We start from the raw sequence: 11,937 nt of genomic DNA on the forward strand, positions 1-11,937 counted from the left end.
AAAGAATAAAGCTGGAGGAATAACCCTCCCAGACTTCAGAGAGTGCTTCAGAGCTACAGGATCAAAACAGCATGGCATCGGCAAAAAAACACACATATGGACCAGCGGAACAGAACAGGGGGTCCAGAAATGAACTGACATAATTACAGTTAATTAATCTTTGACAAAGGAGGCAAGAACACACGATGGTGAAAAGACAGTCTCTTCAGCAAGTGCTGGGAAAACTGGACAGCTGCATGTAAATCAATGGAGTTAGAATACTTCCTTACCCACACACAAAAATAAACTCAAAATGGCTTAAAGACTTACATGTAACACAAGACACTATACACTTCTTAGAAGAAAACAGAGGCAAAACATTCTCTGACATAAATCTTAGCAACGTTCCCCTAGGGCAGTCTACCCAGGCAATAGAAATAAAAGCAAAAATAAACAAATGGAACCTAATTAAGCTTATAAGCTTTTGCACAGCAAAGAAAACCATAAGCAAAACAAAAAGACAACCTACAGAATGGGAGAAAATATTTGCAAAAGATGAGACTGACAAGGGCTTAATTTCCAAAATATACAAACAGCTCATACAACTTAATAACAAAAAACAAACAACCCAATCCAAAAATGGACAGAAGACCTAAACAAGCAACTGTCCAGTGAAGACATACAATGGCCAATAGGCAAGTGAAAAAATGCTTAATATCACTAATTATCAGAGAAAAGCAAATCAAAACTACAATGAGATATTGCCTCAGACCAGTCAGAATGGCCATCATTCAAAAGTCCACGAACGATAAACATTGGAGACGGTGTGGAGAAAAGGGAGCCCTCCTACACTGTTGGTGGGAATGTAGTTTGGTGCAGCCATTATAGAAAATAGAATGGAGATTCCTCAAAAGACTAAAAATAGACTTATCTTATGATCCAGCAATCCCACTCCTGGGCATGTATCCAGAGGGAACCTTAATTCAAAAAGACACATGCACCCCAATGTTCATAGCAGCACTATTTACAATAGCTAAGACATAGAAACAACCTAAACGTCCATCAACAGACGACTGGATAAAGAAGCTGTGGTATATTTATACAATGGAATACTACTCAGCCATAAAAAAATGGTAAAATAATGCCATTTGCAGCAACATGGGTGGCCCTGGAGAATGTCATTCTAAGTGAAATAAGCCAGAAAGAGAAAGAAAAATACCATATGAGATCACTTATACATAGAATCTGAAAAAAAAAAGGCAAATGAATTTACTTGCAAAACAGAAACAGACTCTCAGGCATAGAAAACAAACTTGTGGTTACCGAGGGGGATGGTAGGGGATAAACTGGGAGTCAGAGATTTGCAGATACTAACTGATACGTATAGAACAGATAAACCGCAGGTTCATGCTGTGTAGTGCAGGAAACTATATCCGATACATTATAGTAACTTATGGTGAAAAAGAACATGAAAACAAATGTATGTGTATTCGTATAGGACTGAAGCATTGTGCTGTACGCCAGAAATTGACACAGCATTGTGAACTGACTCTATATTTTTTTCCAGTCCTGGCATCTCCCAGGTATCCTGGACCCTCACTGGCAGGTGGGCACAAATGGACTCACGTGCACATGAACACTGGGATCTCACTGGCTTGAGCAGGAGTGTGCACAGGACTCCCCTCCCATGATAATCTTGGGCGGCCTCAAGAAAGTGGCTTCCCAGCATCCACACCCGTCTCGGCATTGCCAGCAGCCCTTGTCCCTGGCCATCTCTCTAACTGGAGCTCTACCACTGAGGTACCACGGCGCCTAGAAAGTGCCCACCACCAGCATCGGTCCTTAGGAGCTCAGCTGTCTCTGGAAGGTGGAAGACACACACTCCCTCCCTCAGTGGTAAACTCACTTATGGGGTCTCAGGCTGGGTTGCTCAGCCCCTGGCTGTCAGTGAGTTACTGGGATGGCCTGTGGTTCACCCACACTCTCCACTAGATCGGGGAGCTTGGGCAGTTCAGCTGCAGCGGCAGCCATTCCACTGGCCCTAAACTCCTGTTCTCCGCCCAACCACAGCAGACTCGGGCTGGCCGTGCCCCGGGGGCCTGGCCTTCATATACCCTGTTCCTGAAGTTAGGTGATTCTCTGCCCACCTCTAACCAAGGGATCCCAATACACACCTCAGCCGCACAACACACTGACCAGATTTCAGCTCCAGCCCAGTCAGTTTCCCCACTGCCTGAAACCAGCTTAGTGCTGAGTATTATTATCCTGGTTTAGGTTTTTTTTTTTTAAGATAAACTAAAGCCTAGCAGCTTTTACGTGGCTTTTCAGAGGTGACATAGGTAGAAGCAGTGGAACAGGAATTCAAAACTTGATCTCTCTTGAGAGAACTTGAACATCTTCGTTCTTCTCACTCCTGCCTGTTGTACCCAGAGGCCTGGTACCCTGTCTGACTTCCCCTCGTCACCTGGGGAAGGCTTAGTCTACCCTGTCCCAAGAGCAAACCCCAGGTGCCCACTACTGAACAGAGAGACTAAGGTAGGGGTGGAGGGAAAGGGCTAAGCAGAGGACAGAAGGAGCCAGCGAGCCTGGGAGTGGGGCCTGGGGTGTCCCTGAAGTCACTGGCGGGGAGAGGGGCTTGCAAGGTCTGTCTTCAGGGACTCCCTGCCCCCCCAAACGGTGCACCGTGTGGGCTGCTGGTGCTCACTGCCAAAGTCAAACACAGACAGGCTACGGAGGTGAGAAGAAACTAGCAAAAACCAATCAGAGGCTTCCAGTTTCTAGTCTAGGGTGTAAGAAGCCTGGAAGTCATCCCTCCCACCCTCAAAACCAGAAAAAATGAACAAACTGAAAAGCAACAACTTTTACTTGACCCATCAGAGACCTGAGGTCACAGGGCAAACCACTGCCCTGAGAACGGGAGAAACAGGCAGATGCAGAGAATCACACTTACGTGAGCGAAGCCCAGGAGCGGAAGCCGGAAGCCAGAGCCAGCCGCGGTGCAGGAGACCTTATGCTGTAACGTGAGGGGCTGCAGGCTCAGGGTGGATGAGCTTGAGAACTAAGTCTCCAGGGTTCCAGTTGCAGGGAGGCCCACGCTGTCAGGAAGTTTTCCTCCAGCATCCTCATTAGGGCCTCAGAGTGTGGAACAGAGGAAATGCCCACCTGCTTCTGCTAGGGGGAGGGAGGACGTAGTAATTTTTACAACACCCAGAGCATTCTATTCTACTTAACAAAAGCCTACCCTGGAGAGAAACTATTTTAACTAAATTTAATTTATTGGGTTTTTTTTTTAACAGCCTAAGTGACTTGGAAGAAGGAAATCCCCAACTCCAGCCCCCCCAGCCCTCCTGCCCCACCTAGCGGTGGGGTGTGACACAGAGAAGCACCTGTAGAGGTCACAGCCCAGGCACACAGACGCACTAAAACACTGAGACCTCAGTGTCCTACGGAATACACCCTACGCACCACCCACCGCCCATCACCTCGGCAGAGCTCCCGCACACGGGGGGCTGCAGCCACAGGAAGTGCACGCCTCGGGCTGATTTAAGAAGAAGTCTGTAGGGAAGCCTGACACAAGGGCGAGAGGGGCAAAGACAAGGAAACCACAGGGGATTCTGGTCTCTAACACCGACAGCTGTGCCAGACACAACATGAGCACGAGCCCGACGAAGGTAAAACCTCACCCTGGAGGCCTGTCTACTTCAGTCTCTTCTACTTAGTACATTGTGTCCAGCTTTCAGCGGAAAGTGGCAAGGCACAACCAAAGACAAAAAAAAGCACAGTTTGAAGAGACAGAGCAAGCGTGAGAAGCAGACGCAGCACGGCAGAGACGCTGGAACATTCAGACCACGAATCTGAGACGACCAGTTACTACACTGAGGACCCTAATGGAAGACGGAAGCCACACGTGAGGACAGGTGGGCAACGCGAGCAGAGAGAAGAAAAAATCTGAGAATTAAAAGTAAATGCTAGAAACAAAAAGCACTGTGACCAGAATAAAGAATGCCTCTGATGGACGCACCAACAGACTGGACACACCGAGGAACGAGCTTGAAGACGTGTCAAGAGAAATTATGAAGATAATAAGAATTGCAGAATAATTATAAAAGCTGTAACATAGGAGTAACGGGAATACCAGAAGGAGAAAAGGGGATGCAGGACATATTAGAAGCAATAATGACTGAGAATTTTGCAATACTAATGACAGCTGCCGAACCACAGATCCGGAGAGCTCAGAGATCATTCAAGAGGAAACAACACCAAAAAAATAATATATCTACACTTAGGCATGTCATTTTCATACTGCAAAAAAATCAAAGACAAAGGGAAAATTCTTCAAGAAGCCAGAGGAAAAAAATACTTTACCTGTTAAACTACATTGGCTTTCTCTTCAGAAACTATGCAAGCAAGAATACAGTGGAGGGAAATATTTAAAATGTTGGAAGAGAAAAGAATCCTAGAATTCTGTATTCAGCAAAATTATCCTTCAGCAGTGAACGAGAAATAAAGGCTTCTTCAAACAAACAAAATTTAAGGGTATGTTGCCAGTAGACCTGCCTTGCAGGAAGCATTAAAAGAACGTCTACGAAGACAAGTAAAATGATGTATGTTAGAAACTCAGACCGACATGAAGGAAGGAAAAGTGCCGGGAAAAAAATAAGTGGAGATGAAATTAAACTGCTTATTTTTCTTATTCTTACTTGATCAAAAAAGCAGCAATTTAAAATAAAATAATAATAATTACTCTGCATTCAGTGACTGGCTGTAGCTTATGGATAAGCGACAGCAACATTATGAGGCACAGGGAGGAAGAGCTGGGGATATTCTGGCATGAAGTCCTGGCACCACCCACGCAGCAGTGCAGTGTTATCTGAAAGTGAACTTGGGGTGTAGAGAAACGGGAACCCCCTACGCTGTCAGTGGGAATGCAATTTGGTGCAGCCACTGTGGAAAACAGTGTGGAGATTCCTTACTGAACTGAAAATAGGGCTACCCTATGATCCAGCAATCCCACTCCTGGGCACATATCCAGAGAGAACCCTAATTCAAAAAAAATACATGCACCCCAATGTTCACAGCAGCACTGTTTACAATGGCCAGGACATGGAAACAACCAAATGTCCGTCAACAGATGACTGGGTAAAGAAGATGTGGTATAGAAATACAATGGAACACTACTCAGTCATAAGAAAGAATAAAATAATGCCATTTGCAGCAACATGGATGGACTGGGAAATTATCATACTAAGTGAAGTAATTCAGACAAAGAAAGACAAATACCAGCAGATATCACTGACATGTGGAATCTAAAAAAAAATGACACAAATGAACGTATTTACAAAACAGAAACAGACTCACAGACAGAGAAAACAAACTCAGGGTTACCAAAGGGGAAAGGGAAGGGGATAGGGATAAATTAGGAGTCTGTGATTGGCAGATACAAACTACTGTATGCAAAACAGATAAACAATGAGGTCTTACTGTACAGCACAGGGAACTATATTCAGTAGCTTGTAATAACCTATAATAAAAAAGAATATATACATAACTGTGTCTCTATGCTGTACACCAGAAACTAACACAACATTATAAATCAACTATACTTCAATTTAAAAACATTTTGGAAAAAAAGAAAGTGCACTTGGATTAGTGGTAAATGTATAATGCAAAATCAAGGGCATCCACTAAAAAAATGTAAAAAAAAAAAGTAAACTCGAAATATTGAGAGGAGAAAAATGGAACTGCAAAATGCTCGATTCAAATCAGAAAAGGCATTTTTATGCCTTCTTTGTGGAAGACAAAAAGGAAACAAAGATCGGGGACAATAAAGAGAGAACAGTGACAAATACGGTAGGTATTAGCACAACTGTGTCAACCACCACTGTCAGTGGCAGTGTCTGCGTGCGCCAGCTAAAATACAGAACTGTCAGAGGAGGTAAAAAGCCAGACCCAACGCACGCTGGCTACAACACGCACACTTAAAGACACTCCAGTTCCAATCTGCACAGCACTAAACCCAACTCATTACGACAGGAATGGCTGTACTATGAGCCTCCAAGGGCCAAGAAACATTCAGAAGCATTAAAAAAGCTAGTTAAAGAATGTAATTTCTCACCGAGTACATAATGGGGTCAACCCAGTGATTGTCTCTGTTGTTTGTTTGATTTGTTTAATTTTAAATGTTGAAATAATTACAGATTCATAAAAAGTTGCAAAAATAGTCCAAAAGACCCTCTGTATTCTTCACCCAGGTCCCCAAGGTAGTTACGTATTACAGAATTATAGGACAGTATCGAACCCAGCAAACTGACATTGGTACAGGTGTCTGTGGAGTTCTGTGTCATTTCGTCACATGAAGATTTGGGTAACCATCACCGCAGTCAAGACTGAGATTCCATCACCACGGAGACCTTCATTCTGCCCCGTTGCAGTCAGACCCAGCTCCTCCCCAACACAATCCTACTCCCTGGCAACCACTAGTCTTTTCTCAAACTCCACAATTTTGTCATTTGGGGAATATTATATAAATAGAATTATGAAGTATGTGACCTTTTGAGGTTGGCTTTTTTCACTCAGCATAAAGCCCCTGAGACCTGTCCAATTTATTGCTGTAGCAACAGATTGTGCTTTTTTTGCTGCTGCTGAGCGGTGTTCCTGGGGTGCGTGTGCCCCCGTCTGTTTAACCATCCACCTATTAAGAGGAACCTGGGTTGTTCTCAACGTTTGACTATTCCAAATAAGGCTGCTGTAATCAATCGTGCACAGACTGCTGTGTGGACAGAAGTCTTCATTTTCCTGGGATAAACGGCCAAGAATGTAATTACTGGGCCATATGGTAAGTATATATTTAGTTTTTATAAGAAACAAGGAAACTATTTTCCAGAATGACTGTGTCATTTTGAATCCCACTAGCAACAGTATGAGAAATCCAGTTGCTTGGAATCCTCACGGGCATAAAATTAATTTTTATTTTAGCAGTCCTAATTGACATGTGAAAATTCTCACTGTGTTCCTAATTTGAATTTCATTAATAACCAGTGTTGTTGACATCTTTTCATGGCTTATTTGCCAAACATATGTCCTCTTGCGTGAAATGTGTCTTCATGTCTTTTGCCCATTTTCAAATCGAATTGCTCCACAGGGTGAACAGGAGGTTTGGTCAGGAGGCAGAGGCAGACGGAGGGGAAACCCCATGCCAGGGACTCCACTGGAATTTCCCCAGGAAATGGAAGGCAGGGCACAGTGAACAGTTCAGGATTGCCTGATCTGAACAATTCTGGTGGCTTTTAGGCTACAGGGGAGGTCTCCAGTCGCCTGATCCTGGAACAGTTTAGGTCAGGGGGCATATTAGCTCCATGTGTGAGTCAGATAAATGGGTGACAGACTCTGGGCTGTAGGTTTGCATGTGAAAGACAAGCTCCCTGGGAGCCCTTGGCCAGTCCTGTGCGGGGCAGTCTCATTCTGGCTAGATGGCTTTTTAAGATCTCAAAACATCACAAAATACAGGAAATAATATGATTAATACACTTGCTGGTGCGTAGGCATCTGTCCGCCAGGCCCACTCATCTCAGGACTCAGATGCCAGCACCACACAGACGCTGAAGGGGCGTCCACCTGCCGGAGGTGCAGACATCTGCACAGAGAGGGGCAGAAATCACCAACATTTATGAGGATTCTTTGGCTCTAAAGAATGGGCCAGCTGGATTAGGAACAATGTAATAATTCAGAATGACCAGGGTCGATGCACACGCACACAAGGGCCCGCAACCCCGGGATGTCCCACTCGCAATTCTCATAGAGTCTCCCATGCGTATCCCACTGATGCCTGAATCTTCCTACTTCACACACACGTACATCCAGGCGCACGTGCACACATGCGTGCACACACACACACCAGTGATAAATGCTGATGAATGCTTAATAAAACACTGTCCGGGGGTAGGTAGGAAAGCTTTGATTATGGAGTTTCACAGTTTACCTGGTGTAGCTATTCTCAGCATGACTAACTTTGGTGTCACAGAGCTGGGAAGAGCTATGCACCACTGCCTATCCCAAGCTAGGACAAGCCACTTCCAGGGCACCCTATCGCCCTTCATGTGAACATGTGCACACAATCCAAGTGCACCCTGACCAACACCCTGAACTCTCACCCCAAATGAACAAACAAAACTACTCTAGACATCTCCAGAACATATTTCAGAACATACAATAAACACTAAACACACCCACACAACTGCTACCTGAAACCCGAACAGACATACACACCACTTCCTACTGCCTGGCTTTTATACAAACCCATACTCACCTTGAATGTGCTCCAGTATAAATCCATGCACACCACCCGTATGTGCACAGCAGACACTCTACAGACACACAGGCCCCCAAACCCACCCAGTGTGCAGTTATTTCATGAACCACCCCAAAAAATACCCACACACAATCCCACAGTCCTAAAACACACATACTCCACAATTTCTGAACACACACCCCACAAAGCCTCTGCTTCTAAATACACACACTGACCCTCTCCCGTCTCTCAGCACACACACCCTAGAAGCCCCGTGAACCTGAACACACAGTCACAAACAACTCAATTTACCAAATATACAGAAGACTGCCCCACAAATATGAAAACACACATAAACAACTCCACCAAGTTCTTCAACCATAACATCCCAGAAGTAACACAAAGAGGATCCCTGAATGCTTTAACACACACAAAGCCCTTATGCACACACTCGCAGAGTATCCACGAATATACACCCATCACACTCGGATACACACGAAACACAAAAACATCAACAATCCGCTAACTGTAGCTACTATGCACTCACGACCCCCACACACCCGTGGACACACACACACAAATATTCCCAAACTCTGAATATATATGTCCCACAAAACACTACACATCATCCTTGTTATTTCCAGAACACAACATCACCACCGCCATCCCCAAACACAAAAAGCCCAGCATTCTGGGAAACCACTCAGACCATTTCTGATAACCCCAAATCCTCTGAATAAACATGTAACTCGCCAGCACATGGATGGATATACCCACAAACCAGTGCGCACTTCTAAGAGACCAGGACACACCTCCCGCGTGCCATATATAAATACCTGTAACCCCTTCCAGGCCTAAATGACACAGCTTGAGCCTCCACACCCCTAGACACTCACACAGAATCATCTCACATATCTCAGCACAAACACAGTCTTCCCACTCCCAAGTACACGCATAACCCCATTTCTATATCAATACAAAAATACCCACTCCCAGGTGCAAATAACTCCCTAATGAAAAATGCAAGCACACGCCCTAGAAAATATTCAGTCCAATCCAATTCCTTGAAGACACACACACACTCAATGTTCGTTTCTCACCACGAGCCCCAGACATACCCACAACTACCCTGAAAGCTACAAATACAGAAACACACCATCCAGTGCCCCCAAATACACATAAAGCTTCACACTCTCTGAATAGACATAATCCGACACTCTCCACTGCCCACACGGAAATAACTGCACCACATTCCAGAACGCAGATTCATGTAGGTCCCGCACCACATAACCCGTTCATCTGCAAACACACAGCATACTACCAGTCCCACGGAACAGTCACAGACCGTTCCATATACTCATTGATTCTTACCTAACGCTTTGTTCGTTTCTGCTGGACTCTTGCATCACTAGCCAACTGAAGACTGCGATTGCACCATGATTTGACAGCACCAGACTGCAAATAAATGTTTATGGTAAGATGCAGCACACTTCTCCAATCACTGACAAAAGAGTGCAGTTTGAGCGTAAGAGTTAGATAATATTTTTACTTTAAGAAGGAAGACACCGGTGAAACTGTAAGGATGAACGTTAGATCCTTCCTCACTCCCCGTTCATGTTCCAGCGACCAGGGCCACATCCTTCCTGTGAATCGGAAGAACGTCCCTCCTTTCTGCCGCTCAGAAGGCGCAGGCGAGAACGCCCCTGGGACCCGCGCGCACGCCTCCCGCACCCCCGCCGGCGGCCCCGCGGGCGCCGAGCCGTTCACGCAGCCTGCTCCCAGCGGAGCCAGGAACCCGGGAGGAGCCCCTGCAAGGAGCTGAGCCCTGCGGGGCCGAGGGCCCCCGCCGCGGGCGCCCCCTGCAGGGGCAGGGACAGGGACACAAATGACCCGCAGCGCGAACAGCAGCGCGGCGCAGGCACCCCTGCGGGGCGAAGGCTCCACGCACCCCTCACCTCCGCATTCACAGAATTAGCCTCGGAAGCCGCCGAGCGCGGCCCTGCCCCCCCGCCAGGAACCCTCGCCCGCCCCGCCTCCCCGCGCAGCCGCCCCGCCCCCCGCGCAGCCGCCCTCAGGACTCGCGCATGCGCTCCTGTCTTCCTGAGCGGCCCGCCTCCGCAGCCGCTGGGAACGGAGGATGAGGACCGCCTTCCGCGTGCCCTAGAGCCCCGCCCCCAGTGGGCGTGCGCATGCGTGTAGGCGCGCGGCGCGTGGGAACTCTCTGGAAGTCCCTGCAGGAGTGGAAAGAAAAGGAGGGTCCTGGCACGGTGGGAAGTATGTCTGGCGACATTGCTTCAGCATCTCCTCTTAAACCAGCTCTTGGGGGGATGGTACAGCTGGAGTGGTAGAGCGCATGCTTAGCATGCATGAGGTCCTGGGTCCAATCCCTAGTGCCCCCTCCAAAAATAAATGAGCCTAATTACCTCCCCCTCCTGCCAAAATAAAACATAAGTAATGCAATAATAAATAAATAAATATATATATACTTAAAACCCAACTCTTCTGAGATGAGCACTTGTGATTTTAAAATTGCAAACGTGCAGTGCATGCACTTAGATAGCACCCTCATGAAGGAGTTGTGGAGCAGTCCACCCTAAGCACGGTAGCTTCAAGTTGGGGCGAGCGGCTTCATGCCTTTAGGCTGCAGCTCCTTGCTTCTTGTTAATGCCTTTTTAGAACTAGTAGGTCCTTTTTCCTAGCTGGTCTGAAGGTTCCATTAAGGAATAATTCTGGCAAAGAATTTTAGACCTGGGAAACACTTCTAAGAAATACATTGACTCCATTCCTAGAATTTTTCCAAATGTATTTACTAGAATATTTTTTCTTAGTGTGTATTTATTTGACAAGGAGAAGTTTTTCAATAAATGTTGATTCACAGATGTTTCCTTTGCAAGGTGTTTGTTATAACTTTGATCAAGACTTAATAATTTGGGTCAATTTCAATTGACATAGTGGTAGTATGGGAAAAACTTTATCCTCCCTTCCATAAATTTTATAATATATTGCAGGATTTCAGTTCAGTCAATAAAAAATAATAAACAGTAGCAGAATAAACTTACTGACATTGACTTTGTAATACTTTCAAAACACACTTCAGTCATGAGATCCTCTTTCTGGTCAGTTGCAAGTTCACAGCGTTTCTCACTCAGCAGTTTACCTCTGACGACTCCTCACGTTTCACAACACTAAGAACCTCCAAGTGCACAGACTTGAAAGCTCCACAAGACACAAACCTGGTACTTCTCTGTTTCTTTAATGTTCTGTACTTGAGTGGAAAATCAGCTGTCTTCTGAGGCCTGTGATCCATATCCAGAGATTGTTTTCTCAGCAGTCAATGCAGGCCCCCAACCTCTCTGCAGAAAGAGTGAGAGACCGTGGGCCAAAGGACGTTCAGATACCCCATTCCGTGGCTGGTCTCCCCAAGTTACATTTGGGCTAATTTGATTATATCTGCCTCTGTGGCCTAAGATTTTGATGTAGTACAAAAATGATTGCAAAATTGGGACCAGATAATTTTTCCACAGTGCAGTTTTTTGTATCACTAGCCCTGAGAAGATTCATTCAAATCCTATGTCAGAGCCATGAGTGAGAATCTTGTAACTGACTGGAAAAGGGGAGGAAGCAACAAGGAAGCCTGGCTTTCTTGAGTGCATGGGTATAATATTTTGCCT

At 45.8% G+C, this 11,937-nt stretch overlaps 1 long non-coding RNA gene across 4 annotated transcripts in view; it reads right to left on the reverse strand.

Moving 5' to 3' along the window:
• LOC105065417 (uncharacterized) overlaps positions 1 to 10,308 on the reverse strand; it is a 54,032-nt gene extending 43,724 nt beyond the window's left edge. The window contains exons 1-4 of one of the 4 annotated variants that reach the window (XR_012503499.1): positions 10,222 to 10,308; positions 9,816 to 9,909; positions 9,638 to 9,721; positions 2,930 to 3,150 (exon numbers count right to left, since the gene is read on the reverse strand). This is a non-coding gene — a long non-coding RNA (uncharacterized LOC105065417). The other 3 variants (XR_834942.3, XR_006723191.2, XR_006723192.2) reach the window with 3 other exon arrangements.
• Between the last annotated feature and the right edge of the window lie 1,629 nt (positions 10,309 to 11,937).

This window comes from Camelus bactrianus, chromosome 31 (genome assembly GCF_048773025.1).
Source record: "Camelus bactrianus isolate YW-2024 breed Bactrian camel chromosome 31, ASM4877302v1, whole genome shotgun sequence".
Taxonomy (NCBI): domain Eukaryota; kingdom Metazoa; phylum Chordata; class Mammalia; order Artiodactyla; family Camelidae; genus Camelus; species Camelus bactrianus.